This window comes from Falco cherrug, chromosome 1, assembly GCF_023634085.1.
Source record: "Falco cherrug isolate bFalChe1 chromosome 1, bFalChe1.pri, whole genome shotgun sequence".
Classification (NCBI taxonomy): domain Eukaryota; kingdom Metazoa; phylum Chordata; class Aves; order Falconiformes; family Falconidae; genus Falco; species Falco cherrug.
The window spans coordinates 26,949,373-26,966,255 of NC_073697.1; the positions used below are offsets into that span (position 1 = coordinate 26,949,373).

Below are 16,883 nucleotides of genomic sequence, written 5' to 3' on the forward strand. Positions count from 1 at the left end.
CCCTCCCCAGTCCAGCCATATGGTGAAAAACATTCCACCACATGCTATCCAAATACTATAAATGCTATAATTACAAAATTAGAAGTACTCAAGCCATTGTATTCACAGTTGTGGTTGAAAACTCCTCAATTTTTTAAAAAATAACTTAAAATTCAGGCAGGTTGAATTAAGGACAGCAAGTATCACATCCTAAGGAAATCATTAACTGTTAAGTGAACCATGTGCTATTTCTGTTACTTAAAATACTGATTAGGTTAATTATGCTCAGAGGGAATTGGGTCTAGAGGATTAAGCAAAGCATTTTCAGAGGCAGAGTTTGCTGAGCAGAAAAGCTGCTGTCCCCTATTTAAACAGTACAAGGATATTACTTTGAACATCTTATAATTATCAAGGTTATAGAAAGCTCATCCTTTGGTGTCTGTTATTGGGCTAATAATGTAGCTTATATTTCCCTTTTCACCTTAGTGACATGTCAGTGTTAAAAGCGTACACCTATGCAATTCAACTACCCTCCTGTTTTACAATGATTACCACCTTAAATTCTCAAGAGTCTTCCTTCAAAACTTCAGAGTCTACTTGTCATTCATTGCTGTCAAAGCCAAGACTCTACCATTTCTTCTTGGTAAAGAGCAACAATATTACTAGTAGGCAGAGACTTTTTAAAAAGGAAACATTTATTAACTCACACTATACAAGATAAAACTGTCTGCAGACTTGCTCTGTCAGGACAAGACAAACAAGGTCCATGCACAGCAAGTTTGACCCTCCCCCACCAACACTACAAACAGCACAAGCAGCTACTGCGAGTGAACTTGACAGACCACCCCACTTTGAGGTAGAAATTCATTACAGGTGTTAATACTAAATTACTGTCAAAGACTAGAAACTACACAATTAAAAGCCAGCTCTACAGAAAGAAGGTAATCCATTAGCTTCTATTTTCCCATTGGTCTCCACGGCTATGATCTCTCTGGCATCACACAGGCCCATCTTGCCAGGCGAGCGACATCTTCCCTGGAATACCCACAGTGTGCAGCAGTGACAGCAGTCCCAGCCAGAAGGAATGCACACCATATTGCTCTGGGCACAACCCCAGCAGCCGCAGGACACATCAGAGAATGGTCAGGAACTCCCTCTTCCTGACAGTTGTGTTATCAGAGTGCATAAGGAGTGGCCCTTCCCGCTGTGAATGAACCGTCATATAGTGATGGAGGGCCAGAACACGGCACACTCACGGCTCTCCAGACAGCCCAAGGCTGATGAGTTGTCTCTCCTGACCCACAGGAGAGTTACACAGGCAGAACACCACTCTCCTCTCCATCAGCTGGAGATCACTGAGGTACAGCAGCTCAGGCTGCAACACATTATGGTGCTTTGCCACCATCTCACCTATTCAAAGTGCCCCCAAAAAAGCTACAGTAAATAACGCACGAAACAGTAACCATTCATAAGGAGTTATGCATACAGATCCCAGAGCTCCTAAGAGAGATCACAACATCTCAATTGTTGCAGGCAAGTATTTATCCCTTAGGATGCCCACTTGAAATTTCAGCCCTACCACCATACAATGGGTTACAGGGTCTTCCAGAGGATCAGGGTTACCGGTCAATTTTGACAAGTAAGACAGTGCTGCCACATACATCAGTGTCTTTGAGGATGAACGAAGAGATTCTACAGCCAAAAAGCCTCCAACTTACTCCTTTGGAATTGGCCAGGCTGAAGGCATTCTCATGCTTTTCCTTAAGACAAGGAATTTCTTCAGTCCTTCGAGGTAAGCTTGCCAAAGCCTACTATCTCCCGAGCCCTCCAATAACGACAAAGTCTTCAGAGCCCAAGGTCCCAAGGAATGTTTCCGAGGGCAACTAAACTCCCTTCCTACAAGAGAGGACCCATGTTAGCACATGCTGACAAGGGACACAAGCATGTCACTTAAGCAGCAATAAAAATAGCATTCCTCAGTGCAACAGACCCCTAGACAATGCTCTGCTAGTTTATCTGATTAAAGACAATTCACACACAGCTACACACAGAGCTGTTAAGAGCAAAGACATTTTTCAAATGGGAAACTACAAGCAACATACCAGGACCATTTTGGGCACTAGATCTGGCAACACTCTAGGAACGTACAGGTTTATGGAGTCGTAATGGACAAGAGAAGCAAGAAGCAGTTTTAAAACCAAGCCTTCCTGGTATGGCTTGCAAAAATTGCAACTGCAAAGGGCACACAGCACACTCCAGCCAGAAGGCACTGTATTTCCAAGCCTAGGAAGGGAAACTTTTGAGGCCTCCCTCCAAAAGCTCTGGCCCTGCACAAGAGCTCAGACAAAACCAGGGAAAGGCTGCCTGGCGGGAGCCACCGCCACCAGCAATCCACTCACCCCCCACCCAGAACCAGAGGCCAGCCCCCAGCCACAGCAGGGCAGGTGCTGAGCCACCACCACCGGGTGTTCTGGGAACCTCTCCACAGAGCACATCCCACACTTACCAGCCACCACCACGCCATCCTCCCAGGAGCTGCCTGGCTGCGCCACCGCCTCGATCCCCCACACTGCTCCTCAGCCGCGATGCAGGCAGGTGGCCGCTCACCCACCAATGCCCAGCTCCAGCCACTCCATACCCAGTTCCTGGGCCAGCAGCAGCGTCTCCCAGAAGGGTGCAGCCGCAGGACATAACAAGAGCCAAACACAGAGCCAACACATCCCTCACAACGTGAGGACTAACAGCCGCCCCACCACGGGCCCTTTTATAGCCGCGGAGCCTCTCACAGCTCCCCCCTCCGATTGGGTACTCGGAGCAGACTTGGAGCGCTGCCATTGGCTGTCCGCCCGACGCGGAGTTCCCGCGCTCGCCCTGGCCCCGCCCAGTGCGGCGGGCGGCGGGAGTGGCGGTGGGTGTGAAGCGGCCCCGGCTGCCGGGCGGTACGTGTCGGTGCGCCGCTCCCCGCCGCCAGCCGGAGCCTGAAACAATGGGCGGACTGATAAGGTTAAAAGGTTTCTGAGGTTACCTACCTGTGCTCCTGGGGGCTCCGGAAGGCCTCCTACAGAGAACAGCTGGCTGCCGCTGACAGCTCTGAATTACTCCTCAGCCATCCTTCACTGTTAATTACAGCTGGCCCACGCAGATGATTTGCGCGCAGTTTAATGAGATGGCCACCCCTTCCACTGCAGCTACCCCTGCTGAATCCCAAGGCAAAATAAAGCTAGCAGGCTCCACAGCCAGCAGCCTGAGCTTTGGCTTGCTGTTTTCCTGCACGTCCTCACCTCCTTTGGGGTGCCATCATCTCCAGCATGGCAGATCAGCCTGATCCTCTTCAAGATCCTGTTACTTGTCCCATGATATCCAGGCTGAAACTTAGGGCTGGCCCTTCAAATGGTAACTACTCTCCTGTAACTATTGAAATGCTAAGATGTCTCCTTGGGACTTGGAGTCTCATGTCGCTCTCCTCAGGGTGTGTACAGCGCCGTGTCATGTTTACCGCAGCCTGTTCTGGTGCTCTCATAGAGAAGAGTTGGTGGCAGATCACCAAAGCACAGCACAGCCAGAGCTCCTGTGCTCAAGTGACCTCCAGCTGACTGAAGGGAGCACAAACCTTTGTATCTATCTCATATAAGCCAAGAGAGGTATTTGATCCAGCCGAGGTTATCTGGAGAGATGTGGGTATGTCCTGCTGAAGCTCTCCGTCTCTATGTGGCAGTGTGGCCGCAAGGAGAGGGCCCTCTGTGTGCTCAGATGGCATGGCCATGATGAAGAGGGAGTTCCAAACTGCCTTCCACTGTGCTCTTGGCCTTGCTGGACTTCCTCCAAACCAGTACAGTGTTCATTCTGGCTGGGGAGCTGTAACAGCAGTATCTCACGGGTGTTCTGATGAAGCTGTTAACAGAACAGCAAGGTGGTGGTGAAGATCCTGAAGATCCATCTATCTGTTGGGCTTCCACAGTAAGGGGTATCTTCTACAATGCAGAAGTCTTACATTTTATACGGACTAAATTTTCAGTGCTCTGTAAAGTAACAAAGAAGGGGAGTAACTAGTACAAAGTGACTTTTGTTATCAGGGATGGTTTTGAGAATGGAGTGTCATGTTTTTAAAACTGCTGTGACTTGCGGGTCAGTGTGCATGTTATTCAGCACGTTTGTTCTAATTGTGTTTTGACCTTGTATAGTCTTACATTAGACTGCATTTTCTTTCTGTAGTCCTTCTAACACCTCGGTCAAAGGCTATTCATCAGTGGTGACAAGATGATAAAGCACATATCCTTTCTACTGTCTGGTGTAATGAGAAGTAAAGCTAGCTGCTACTCAGTGACTGGAAGCTGTGAGGTTGGAGGGAGTGTAGCTGCTAACTGAATATGACACCAGCAAGGAAGTCGACCCTGTTCTCCAAGTTGCAGTTCCGTAGCAGCTGTTGATGCAGTCTATCTCCTTACCTGTAAGAACCTTCCCCTTAACAATTCTTAGGATCCTTTGCTAATCCCTCTTGAAAGGATGTATTCAACCCAGATACTGACCAAAAGTAGCCTTTGACTGAAATGTGGCTAACACTTCAAAGATGACACTGCTCAGTTCAAAAGATCCTTTGAAGCAGAGAACAGAAGTTCACTAACACAAATAACCCTCATTCTGTAATTGGAGCACTTGTTAAAGAAAGACTCTTAATACAGATTAAATAACTAGTATCTGAGAAGCAGGATCATAAGAAGGTTGAGTGTCACCTTTACAGTAATAGCATCCCCTGTAGTGCATCACATCAGCATGCTCAGGAGCTACCTAGGTGACAACTAGGTATACAGAAAACAAGCAGCACCATACTACACTTTTCAGTACCCAGTCTAGTTTCCAAGAGGATCTTTAGTTACAGAAAGTTCTTGCTCTGCTTTCTGTGCCGAGCACACTGCAAAGACAGAGCTATGATAGTCAACAACAATCTGTTAATTCCCTGGCATACATTTGGTAGCTCCCCTTCTACAGCTTTACTACAAGCTGTTGCAGAATTAGCACACTGTGATGCTGACACTGAGTCCCAGTCATCTTGCGCGTATTGATGAATGTGAAGTGGTATGTCAGAGTGGCTAGAACTCTCTGTGACTGCAGGGTAATTGGTTTAATTAAAATATCCACATGAAGAGTGTGCCAGAGGAAGCAGAGGTCTTAGGCTGAGTGATGAGAGACAGAAGGAAGAGTTTGACTCACCAGCTTTGGTTATTGAGGAGAGCCAGGGAGAGGACATGCTTCAGGAGTGAGGGGGAAGACTGGTTTGTTGTGAGAGTGCAAGGGGCGTTCTCTGGGTCGCAAATGTTTTAGTCAAGAGGGAAAACAGATTTGTTAGGGAAGGAGAAGCAGGATTCTGCTTTGTGCATGATGGTAGGGATGGAACTGACTGCACAGGCCCAAGTGTTTGCAGGCATGACTGCTCAGCCTCATGCTGTGTAATCACACATGGAGTCCCGGACTGCACTTTCATCCTGAAACTCAGGGCTGGCATGCGGCAATGACAGGTTGGAGGACCTGTTTGACTGTCCTTTGTGCTACCAGAAAAGTACTGATGTACATCACAGAAGCATAGCAGGCTGCATTAACCAAGATAGCACAGGGAACAGCAACCTTGAGACTGTCCTTGGGTTCTTTACATTCCTACCTACCAGGTCTCTGTTAAAATCCACGTGTGAATTGACAATCTTTTCAAGGCTGTGAGAAGAGTGCTTTTAGCTACCATGATGGTAAATGCTCTCATTTTACTGCCCCTTAATTTTCTGAGGTGGAAGGGGATGCTGGCCTGTCTTAGATAGAAACCAGGGTATTCATGGTAGTAACAGTCATGGCTTCACGCTAAGAATCTCACAAGCTAGAAATGTGCTGTTTCTCCATATTGATGCAATTACAGCTCACCTAAGAGATGGGGTGAGAAAGGATGTAGAGCACATTATAGTCAACTCAAAGTCAGGAAAGCCTCGCTAGGTGTTCCCAGTGATGATGTCCATTGATGCCAAGCAAGCAGGGAAGAATGGTGTGGGGGAAGAACTCACAAAAATCAGCTGAATGCTACTGTGCAGAGTAGCTGTCCCACAATGGTTCCTCATCAGCTCTGTAAGAGTTCCAAATGTCAATGGTTATTTTCTTCCAACAGGGAAAACAGCTCCTGAACAAATGCTTAAGGCTGTGCTGTACCTACATGTTCACAAGCGTTTTCTCAGCTGGATGAACAAATACATGGAACGAATACCTTCCCTCTCTGTGCTGTCTCCCTCAGCTAGCACATTTTGCTTGGTTAAACCTGAAGCAAATATAGAAACAAACGTAGATTAAAAATAATAAAATTAACTTTATCTTGTAGGTCTACAAAAAGCTGTACTGACTCATCTGAGGCCAAGTAAGAAAATGGCATATGTTGGTTCTGCTGCCAGGAAGCTTTCATCAAATTGGGTCCTAAAAACACCCCTGTGAAGTAGTATTCCTGGGGTTATCTTCCTGCAGTGCAACCACCCATAGATTTAATTGCTGTGTATTCTGTGGCTAAGTCACCGCAGCAACAACTCCTGGATAACAAAGCCAGGCAAGGGAAAGGAAATTACATTAACTTAACTGATGCAGTGTTAAAACTTCCAAGGAGCTTTCCCTGCTGGGTTGCTAAGCATTGTGCACATCACAGGGGTGAAGCTTTGCATTACAGTGTAAAAAATTCTGTAATCCATTGGGCACAACAGCACTAAAATGTAGCCACTTCCCAATGAAGGGGAATCAACTGGGAACTTAAACATACAAATTTAACCTTGTTTTACCCTAGCAATGTGACAAGATAGATGCAGATAGATACTTTACCGATTTAAGCATGATCCTCAAAAAGTCAAGGTAAACCAATGCAAAGACTAAAGGTAGCACAGAAACTCCTTATGAAAATCAAGCCTGAGACACCATATCCTACAACTTTGGACTCTGAGAGCCCAGACCTTAAAATTATTAAAGCCTTTTGTGTTATTTCGCATGTTCATTCTGCATTAAGTATTTATAAAGATATCTAATACTTATCAGTAAAAATTCCAACAGTGTATGTAGGCTGGACCCCAATATCCAGTACAAGCCACTTGTTTAGAATTACCAAGCTCTTTATTTCCTGGCTTGTTGCCCTCATTCCTTCAGAAACTCAGAATTACTTTAAGATTAGGTCAATTTGGAACCAAGTCTTGCACCTCAGCTTGGCTTTCATGACAGCATCTGTAGCATTAGCTGCCTGGTCACTTCATGGCACACCCCCTCCTCTCACCCCCAGTTACTTCATGCTACACACCATGTCTCCATGCCACAGGCATGTTGTTACAGTTTGTTACTAACCTTTGGAATTAAAGCCTTTAGGGGGTTAAACAGCAAAAATCATAGAAGATTTTACTGAAAATGCACGGTTGCTGGTCATGCAATAGAATAAACCAGCACATATAATACTAGTGACCGATATACCCTGTGTGCAATGCCTGAGGGAAATTTAACAGTAAGGTGAACTTCCACAAACATGGGAAGGACAGGGGCAATGCATGGCATGTTGTCTGTGTAGCTCCAGCAACCCACTCAAGAATCTTGTTCCTGTTACAGTATCTCCTCCAAGTCTGAATATATGGATGTAGCTATCTTTCTGCCACTGAGGTCATATCACTGTCAGGTCATTTTCTGTTGGTGGGGGTTTTTTGTTTGGGTTTTTTTTTTTGTTTTTTGTTTGTTTGTTTGTTTGTTTAAATAAAGATACTCTTTATTCAATGGATATTTAAGTTTTAACCCTCAGCTTGTCCCTGGTCTTTTCATTCCTGGCCATGAGATGACTGCCAAAAGCTAGTTCTTCAACAAGTGTTTCTGGCCCTCACCATATAGTTCATGAAGTGGGTTCTGCAAGTCCCCACACTGCACCCTTTTGGCATACTTTGGCACCTTCACAGAAGCCCACCCACCTACTACAAACCAAAATGTTAAAAGGTGTTAGGGAGACACATCCACTGTGGCCTGAGAGCTGCTTTGCACTGGGTGGTGCTTGCAAGCAGCAGTGTGAGCTGTTCAGGATATGGTAGCTAGCAAATTGATGCCATCCTCCTGCCTCAAGCATGTTCAGCCCTCAGAGCCGTCACTTTCTGCAAGGCTTACTAACAGCAGTCACCCGTACAGACACCTGAAGGGAACTAGAGGTGTGACCAAGAGATAGTGCATAGCACTCTGGACCCTGCTGCAGCCACACAGATCACCTACCGCTTTCATGGTCAGGGTGGAACCGGTGGGTTCAGTGCACTGCAGGCCAATATCTCTCTGCATCTGTACGTCATGTGTTCACCCATTTATTCGTTCACCCATGCATCAACCCAGAGGTACGAGTAGGAGATGACACTTGCAGGGTTAAGAGCTGTTCAGGCACAGCTGGGCTTGCAAGACTGAAGCGATGGCTTTCATGGGCCATGGGTATTGTCCCTACCAGGGTCCCAGGTGCTAGAACTTAGACCTACTTATTGGGCAAACAGTATGCATGGAAAATGTACCATATCTAGGCAGCTTGCCAAAAGCTGCCTGTATTTTTACTGGGCCCATTTTGGCAAAGTTTAAAAGAGGCAGGATGACTTTTTCCCAGATCTTGACATTTAAATGTGTCCCAGCTTAGCGAGCCTCCATTTTGTTGGAGGAGAAGTGTTGACAAGTGGGGTACAAGTAGCGAATAGTGCGCAGTGGTTAGCTAGCTGCCTAATGGAGGAGGAGGCAAAAACGTTTAACTGCTTGTCTGATCAGGCATTACAGGCTGCCCCTCTGTGGGCTACACTTTGCTGGGCACGGGTGTAGGGTTTGCATGTTCCAGTACTCAGTCAGGGCTGTCACCTGCCCTGGGCCTTTGTCATGCAAACCATATGTCAAAGAGTTCAGAGGGTACAAAAGCAGCCAACTGCTCCTCCTGGTGAAGCAGCACCAAGCTATCCCTTCAGATCAAAGAAATGCAAGGTCACTGTTTCGACCGAGGACATGGTACCCCTTTTTGGGGCACCCCGGGGCAGGGCTGCAGCACCTCCGTTGCTGGAGGACTGGGGTGGGTGCGGACCCAGCACATACCACCCCCTCCATGGCAGTGGTGCTTGGGGAAGAGCTGCTCTCTGCATTGTGTCATGGGCTGGTTGGACCACGGGGCTGTGCCTCCACGTGGGGGTCAGCAGCTCCATGGCCAGTGCCTTGCAATGAGGGGTACAAATCACACACAGGCATTGTGTTGCAATTTATTTTTTCCAAATCCTTTTCAGCCAGTAGGCAAAATGCACTTCCCAGTGAGCTGGCAGTGCACAGCCCCTTGCAAAAAATGCATTTCACAGAAGCCTGCTGCACCTGGTGAAACAACACAGTGAACTACCTTGAATTTAAACCGGTGTACCGAATATCACCTCCTGACCTGTTGCTATATGGCTGGAAGTTTCATTTGGGGTTTTGTTTGTACAGCCCAAGTGAACACAGCCTTTTTGGCAGGTGTTTCCGGCACAGAAAGAAAACAGGCCCCTGTGGTTAAGCCGTGCAGTTTACTTCAGCTCGCTTTGCCAACCAGCGCCAGGCACAAGCGGCTCCCCCACCTTATCTGAGCCCCTGCAAAAATAACTCCAGAACCTGGAGAGTATTTTAACACCCAGAACTAACCTCAGTACTTAATATTACCCAAAGAAGGCAAGTTTAAAAGAGAAAAAAAAAATACTTAATTTTCTGCGGCAGTGGCTACAGAAGCTGGGCTAGGGCAGAGGTACAGTGGGTGCTGCCAGCAGCTCCCATCCCAGCAGAAGCTTCCCAGCCTCCCCTGGCCCCTTGCACACATCCCTATCACTGGACTTGCTCATCCCAGCCCGAATGCGAGTGTGGCTCCCTTTCCACCAGGGAGACTGAGCAAAATGAAGACCTATGAAGGCTCTTGAAGGAAAATTCATTGGCAAAATTAAGCTGACAAATCCAACGATGGTAGTACTCCCATGGGCAGAGTACGGCCAATCCCAGCGTGAGTGCAGGAAGCAAAGAAGGCTTCCCGGGCTAAAGATTTGGGGGCATGCCTATCTCTACACCTCCAACCATACAATAAGTACTGAAGCAAGTTCAGCTTTCTTCTTCTTCCACAAGATTTTCCCACCTTGTGCTGAAGAAGCAAGCAATAATCTTTTTTCTTGTTCTTCTTTTTATGGCTACAGAACCCCAAAGAAGAGGTTTGGGTACCTACCAGTTTTAATTGGTTGTTGGCACCTGAGTTGAAGATGCCACCTTGAGCACTCCAGCTCCCATTTCTGCCAGTGGTCCCTTCCCTTTGTGCTTCTCCAGGGCAGAGCTGATGTGCTGCCTTTGAGTCAGCCTGGGACCACCAAGACCGCGCCGGGAAGCTTGTAGGCACACAGTTTGTGGCCATAAGGTTTCTCATCCACTTGATTTCCTACTACATATGCACAGAAGCAGCTTTGTTTTGACAGCGTATCTTCCTCACACCTTTCCTCACCCACCACCCAGAAACAGGGTGTTCCTCCAGCTAAGAGCATGGGCACATTAGGAAATTGAGGGTGTGAATTTGCAGCATGTCACTTGTTCCATGGTAACTACCCATATGTATAGATGCTCCTACTCAGCAAAACACAAGGTAAAAAGGTGTAAATTACTTCACCTTTCATCAAAGAGCAAGAGCATTCGCCCAGAGGTATTTTAACCAAGCAGCTTGCCTACTCCACAGCAAGCTTTGCCTTACTTCTGGCCTAATCCAGTCCCAATGTCTCTTTCTTTCAGGCGATTAGCTCCCTGGCAAAGATAAAGCTTTCACGTGGCCTTTAATCAAATGGCCTGTCCCTTTTTTGGGGTATCATATTTGTGTTCTGCAGTACAGGGTAAGGAAGATGTTAATTCTTCTTAAACGGGAGCATGGTCAGGCTCTCACTGAACAGGACCTGTTATCTGCCATTAAGTGGGAGATAAAAGGACCCAGTAGCCAAATGCTTGTTAATGCAGGACTCAGATTTTCAGAGTTATCTAGTGATTTTATTTACATGATGGTGTTTCTTCTCATTGTAGATAGGAACCAGCATTTAAATTTCAGAACAGCAGTGAGATTACACAGCCAAGAGCTCTGCCTGTCTTATCTTCAGACTTGGAGTTGCACACTTGCAATTGATCAGGCGAGTCGAAAACTTCCTGGTCACTTTAATTTATGTGAAACAGCCAATTTTTGGTCATCTTGAGCCCAATGTCATTTATGTGTGAAGCGGGGGTGACAAATGCTGGGAATGCTGATGGCAAACATTTCTGTGAAATATTTTTTGTCCTGAAATCACCTTCCAAGGAATAGTCCAGGAGAAATTTTACTTAAGGACTAGTGAATGTTAAAGTGAGATAATACTGTTTGCTGTAGGAGGATATGCTGCATCCCCTGCGAGGAGGTTTTCAGGGGGCAGAGCCCAGTGGCTGTCATTAGTTGCTTCTTGGTGTAGCTAACAAAGACGCTAAAATTCATATCATTTGTAACTGCATACTGGACATGCTTTATAATTAAAAGGATTCCCAAGTCATAGCAGCGGTGGTGCAGCACACAGTAAAGGAGAGGGAGGTTTGGCTGATACCGAAGGAAGGACTATGCATCTGTGAGCTGCTCCCTCTTCTCTCATTGCGTCCTGATAAAACACAGGAGCGTGCCTGAATCTCACCAGACTTTTTATGTAACAAACAATGTCTGGCACACAGACAGCAGAGGCCTCCTTATTTCACTGCAGTCTCCTTGAATGGTTTCTTATGTGTGTGGACCTCAGAGGACAAGACCTAGTCTTTCTGCATGTACCTCCCTTTTCTCCTCCATGAAGGGGACAACGAGGGTGAGTGGGAGAGCTCATCTTCTCCCTGAAGGCACTAAGGACAGAATTATTGTTTGCTTGAACTGTGGGTGCAAACACCCACTGAAGCAGCTCCAGCTCTCCTCCCCCAGAACCTCAAGTAAAATTACCAAGCGCTTAACCAGGTGGAAGGAATAGCTTTTCATAGCAATAATTCATCTTCATCTGGCATACACTTCTGTAATGAGACCACATCAAAAAGTGAAACTGCAGTCTCATGCGGTTGTTTGCAGAGTAGATGAGTCAGAGCCTCTCTCTTTCCATGCTGCAGCTCACTAAACCTGCGCAGAGCTTAATAATTTCCATTCCTTTCAGAAGAGAGGGCCGTGTTCATACGGAGTGATCACCCTAAGACTCTGCACCATGTAGGGAAAGATTTTAAGTTTTTAACCTTAATGTGTAGTTGATGAACAATACTTCATTTAAATTGTTAGATTTAAGACTAATCTGCTTTGGCTGAAAACCTCATGGGTAAAAATCCAAGAACAAACAGGTTTTGTTGTTAATTCAGTGTCCAAATCAACTCTGGATTCCCCTCCGGATTTAATTCCAGCTGTAAAATTGTTGGGGACCGTTTTATGAGTGAGAATGACTAAAGAGGGAGGGCTCTACCTATTGCATTAGCATCAGGCCATGCATTCGCGCTGCACATCCCTCACACCCTATCAGTGGCCATCCCTGTCTCAGTAAATCCTAAACCTGACATCAGCTCATCACAGCTGACTTTATAGACTCTCCAGCAGGAAGCCTCAAAAGTGGCTGCTGTGAGATTAAATGCCTCAAATCTACAGGGTAGAATAAGCCTGTCTTGATCCTGGTGCAGAAGTTGAACTTCAAACATTTAGGCCCGTAAGCTTGCCTTTGTCTCTAATTCCTCCGAGTTTTGTTTGATTCTACATCAAATATAGGCTATCACACCTTTATGCCACTTTGTTGCACAAAGTCATTCCTGGAAGATTCTAGTTCTGCCTCTGGTGTGACAGGTGAGGAAGAAACCAGTTTTAACATGCAATTAACTTCAGAAAGACAAAAAATAGATGTGACAAGTGCCTCTATCCCTCCAAATGGCATTGTAATATAAAATAAGGTTAAAATGGAAGCAGAAATCTGTTTCGTTATATCTCTGCACACAGTTTCAACAGCAGTGTCTCAATCGTGCATTATATAGCTGAATATGATGTTTCTTGGGAAAGACTTTTCCTTAGGGATCAGACTAACCACAGAAATAAGGTGATCACTCTAGTTGCCTGAATTCCTAAGAAAACAAGGATTAGGTGATTGCTCTCTGCTTGTCCCTCTCCTCTGCAACAACTTCTTCATGCGTTGGCAGATTTCAATCAAATTCAGTGGAGGAGCAAAAACCTCAGAGATACTCAGTTCTTTAAAATGTCATGGGAATACGCAAACAACTTAAGCAAAAATGCTGTGAACTGGGCTGAACTAATCCACCTTTGAGACACAGATCCCTGTGAAGGACAGCTTCACTTGTTCTGCAGCAACATACGGGCACCACAGTGGCGATAGCTGTGGCAGGACTCACCAGACCAGTATCAGAGGGGGTGCAGGAGGGTCCCAGAAGCTGTGTCAACTGTGATCTGTGCACAGTGTCTGTCAACAAGGGTGAAATGAATCTCTGCATCTTCCAATGTCATAATGTGGGCATCCATGGCTGAGTGAGTTATCTAGACTCTTTTTACAAATGAGACTGAGAAACATGCTTTTCTGGGGCATAGGTCACCTTACCAATGCTTGGAATAGGCCAAAGAAATTGTGTATCCGAAGTACCTATTTATCTCTGTTACGTTTCTAGTCTTGCTTTTTGGGAGAGTGGGTGGGAGGTGGAATCAAACCCCTGCCCACACCATCGCACATCTGCAAAGGGCTGGCAATGAAGGAGCCTGTGTGCAGACTCCCGCAAGGTGAGGAGAGAATACAGCCCACAGCTGTGTAACCTACAGCTGCTGATTACTAGTCTTTCTCCTCTGTTCAATTCTGTAAATGCTTCTTTTCTGACCATTCTTCTGCAGTGCCATGCAGATGGGCACACGGATCTGAAACACTTTGAAACACCAGCTGTTGGGCCAGCAGCTCTGCCCTAAGCTGTGCTCAGTTACGCTGTTCCAAAAGCAAACCCTGCCCAAACCCACTGGTATGTAGAGCTCATATCCCAAGGGGACCATATGTCACCAGAAGCCACCCGGCCTCTGTAGCACCTGCAGGACTTCATGGCAGAGCACCAGTCCCACAGCATATGCTCTTGAAGGCTTTCTGTGTCACTTCATCTTAGGCACAAGGTGATCTTTACCCCAGTCACTGAGACTGTGCAAACTGCTGCATGCTTGGCAGGCTGCTCCCAGCGGCCTGCAGCAAACCCAGTGCCACAGCTTGAGTCCCAGCAGGGTGAAAAGCTCTGAAGTCAGAGGTAAAACTTGTTTAAGTTGAGGCTCTATCTCGGAAACCTTTTCTTTAGCAACCCAAGGTCACCAGGCCTTGGGTTTCCCTACCAGTTTCATAATGTTTGTAGTAAGTACACAGGCTCCAGAGCACCAAGGAAAATACCAGCAATCTCATTGCCATGAGCACTACTGCACTCTGGTTGCTGCCACTTGTTGTCACTGGGTGTCACAAACCTGACCTCTCCCCACATCCTGGGGCATTCACAGATGCTCTGTCCTCTCTCCACAGTCCTCCAGACCCAGCACTTCCAAAACAGCCACCCCACTCGCTCCTGAGCTCAAACTTCTTCCCACGGGTGCAGGACCAAGGTCCTGGCCCTGGGCAGAGCTGCACTGACCAAGGGGCAGCTGTCCCATCCCCTGTGCCACAGTCCCCTGAGCCGGGGACATGTCCCCTGAGCCCTGGGGCAAGGTTTGAGAGGGGAGCAGGCGCTGGGGAGGCAAATGTAGGGCCGTGTACTGGTGTCACAGCCTGCGGCAGCACAGGTACAAAGCAAATCTGCTTTTTTTAAGGGAATGTATAAGAGTTTGCCTTTAATTCTGCCTGAGGGTGCTGGGTTGGGGGTGGCCTTAGCTGCACTCCCATGCTTTCTTGTGACAGATGCTGACCTTGTAGGAGAGCCCTTCAATTTGACCAGCAAATGCAGGTCATTCCTCATGTTGCCCTTTGATCAATGAATTCCTAGTTTGGGACATCACCTTTGTTGCTCTTCTGCCAGCAGAAAATTGGAGTAAATTGCCCAAATACCCTCTTGAGCCACAAGCCACACCAAGTAAACACCTTCTGAAAACTGGAGCTCAACGCTGAGGAAAAGCTCCCTTCAGCCACGTTTTCTCTTCTGATTTCTTCAGTTCTCAGTAACGTTTTTCACTTTTTACAGCCACAGTTATTTCCTTTCACTACACTTCAGCTCCTACCATTCTGCTTACAGCAGCCCACCTCTCTCTCCTCCTTCCCCCTCCTACCTTCTTTCAAGACCTTGAGAGCAAACCACATCCTTACATTCCTCTCATTGTTAGGGCCTCCACCACTGCTGCTGTTATGGCTCTTCAATACTTTTTGATCAAGTACTCTAGTGCAGCTCTGAACCTAAACCGCTCTTCAGATGTTCCCATCTGCAGGTGTGCAGACCATCCCAATAAGCTAGAATTTACATATGTTTGAACTTAGTTCCCCGTAATTACACCATATACACCTCAAAACCATAAATTATTTATTGCAGTAAGTGCAAGCTCTTCATGAATTTGAAACTCAGCGCAGGTTTGTGGTCCTGTAAAAATAGTTTGCTAAACAAACTGCTGGACTCTTTAGAGAAAGACAGAAAAAAGGTGGTTCCTGTTTGTGCCATTCACTGTGGGGTGAATTTTGTGGCTGTTAATGCTAAATCTGTGCATTGTTGGATCATTCGGTGATTGACTTGGACTTGAGCTAACTGAAGCACAAGTATGTGAGCAAATTTTCTTAGCAATGCTGGCAGCGTTCACACTTACCTGCAAAGAGCAAGGAACAGTGATCACAAAGTCCAGCTGGTGTCAGCTCTTGCAGACTGCATCTTCTCCATCATTCAGCTTGCCAGTATTTATCATACTGTGACCCCAACCCTCTTTGCACTGTAGAAATGTTCGGTTTTATATTTGTCTTAGGGGAGTTGCCTTGCTATGTCCAAACAGCAGCTCTGTCACGTTCAAGTGGTTTTGCAGCTTGATCAACGTTTGCTACACCAACAGGGAGCTTCCTCATTGACCTGGGACCATGCTGCAGAGAGGCACAAGATGCAGACGTGCTTCTTAATGGCCTGTTCCGTGTATGCACTCAGCCTGTGAAAGGAAAATGTTTTGCAAGGGTTGTACTGTATATGTGGGAAGACCAACAGTGGATGCCTCTGGACCAAAAAAAGACGGGAAACTGCTGTGCTAAACTGGCCAGATGGGGAGCAACAAGAAAAACATATTGCTGTTTTGACAGCTGGCAGCTGGAAGCCCCTAATTCACTGTGTTGCCAGTGGGTTCAAGCCTGAGAATGTGGTCCCCACATCAGGAGGTGACATTTCCATTCCTGAAGGTCTTGTCCCAAACAACTTTCAGAATATGGGTGCAGAGGAATTCACAGGGGAGTTTTGCTCCCCAAGAATTTGGCATGGTCAATTGGCATGGAAGCATGCTCCTACAGGCTGGCTCCCTTGGTCAAGCGCAGTTCCTCATGGGGAAGCAAAAATATGACTGCATTGTCATACTATGGATGCTTTATACCTCCAGTTGGTCTGATGAGGCACATGACAACTGTACTCTCCACATCTCCTGCCTCTTTGTTGAGTTCAGATAGATCTAGCCCCAGCCCCAACCCCTGGTCCTCAATCCACAGAGAAAATGGATCTCCTGCACCACCCTCATAAGTGACTGTCCTACCTACCTAGCTGACGTTTTGAAGCCATTACCAGATCCCTTTGATTACTTTTATATGGCCAGTGAATGTCCCTAAGAAGTACCAACAGAAAATCTATTTTTGCAGACTTGATTCTGACCTTGATTGACTCCTGTTTGCCCTCTGTTTCCTGCACAGTATTTGTGAGATCAAGGACAAGCA

The 16,883-nt window shown here is 46.6% G+C and overlaps 1 long non-coding RNA gene across 1 annotated transcript; it reads right to left on the bottom strand.

Annotated features, from left to right (window-relative positions):
• Window positions 1–402: 402 nt before the first annotated feature.
• On the bottom strand, window positions 403–16,491 carry LOC114014835 (uncharacterized). The gene is made up of 3 exons (XR_003558505.2): window positions 15,791–16,491; window positions 3,009–3,998; window positions 403–1,875 (listed from the first exon to the last, which is right to left on the bottom strand). It is a non-coding gene; the product is annotated as an uncharacterized LOC114014835 (long non-coding RNA).
• Window positions 16,492–16,883: the final 392 nt, after the last annotated feature.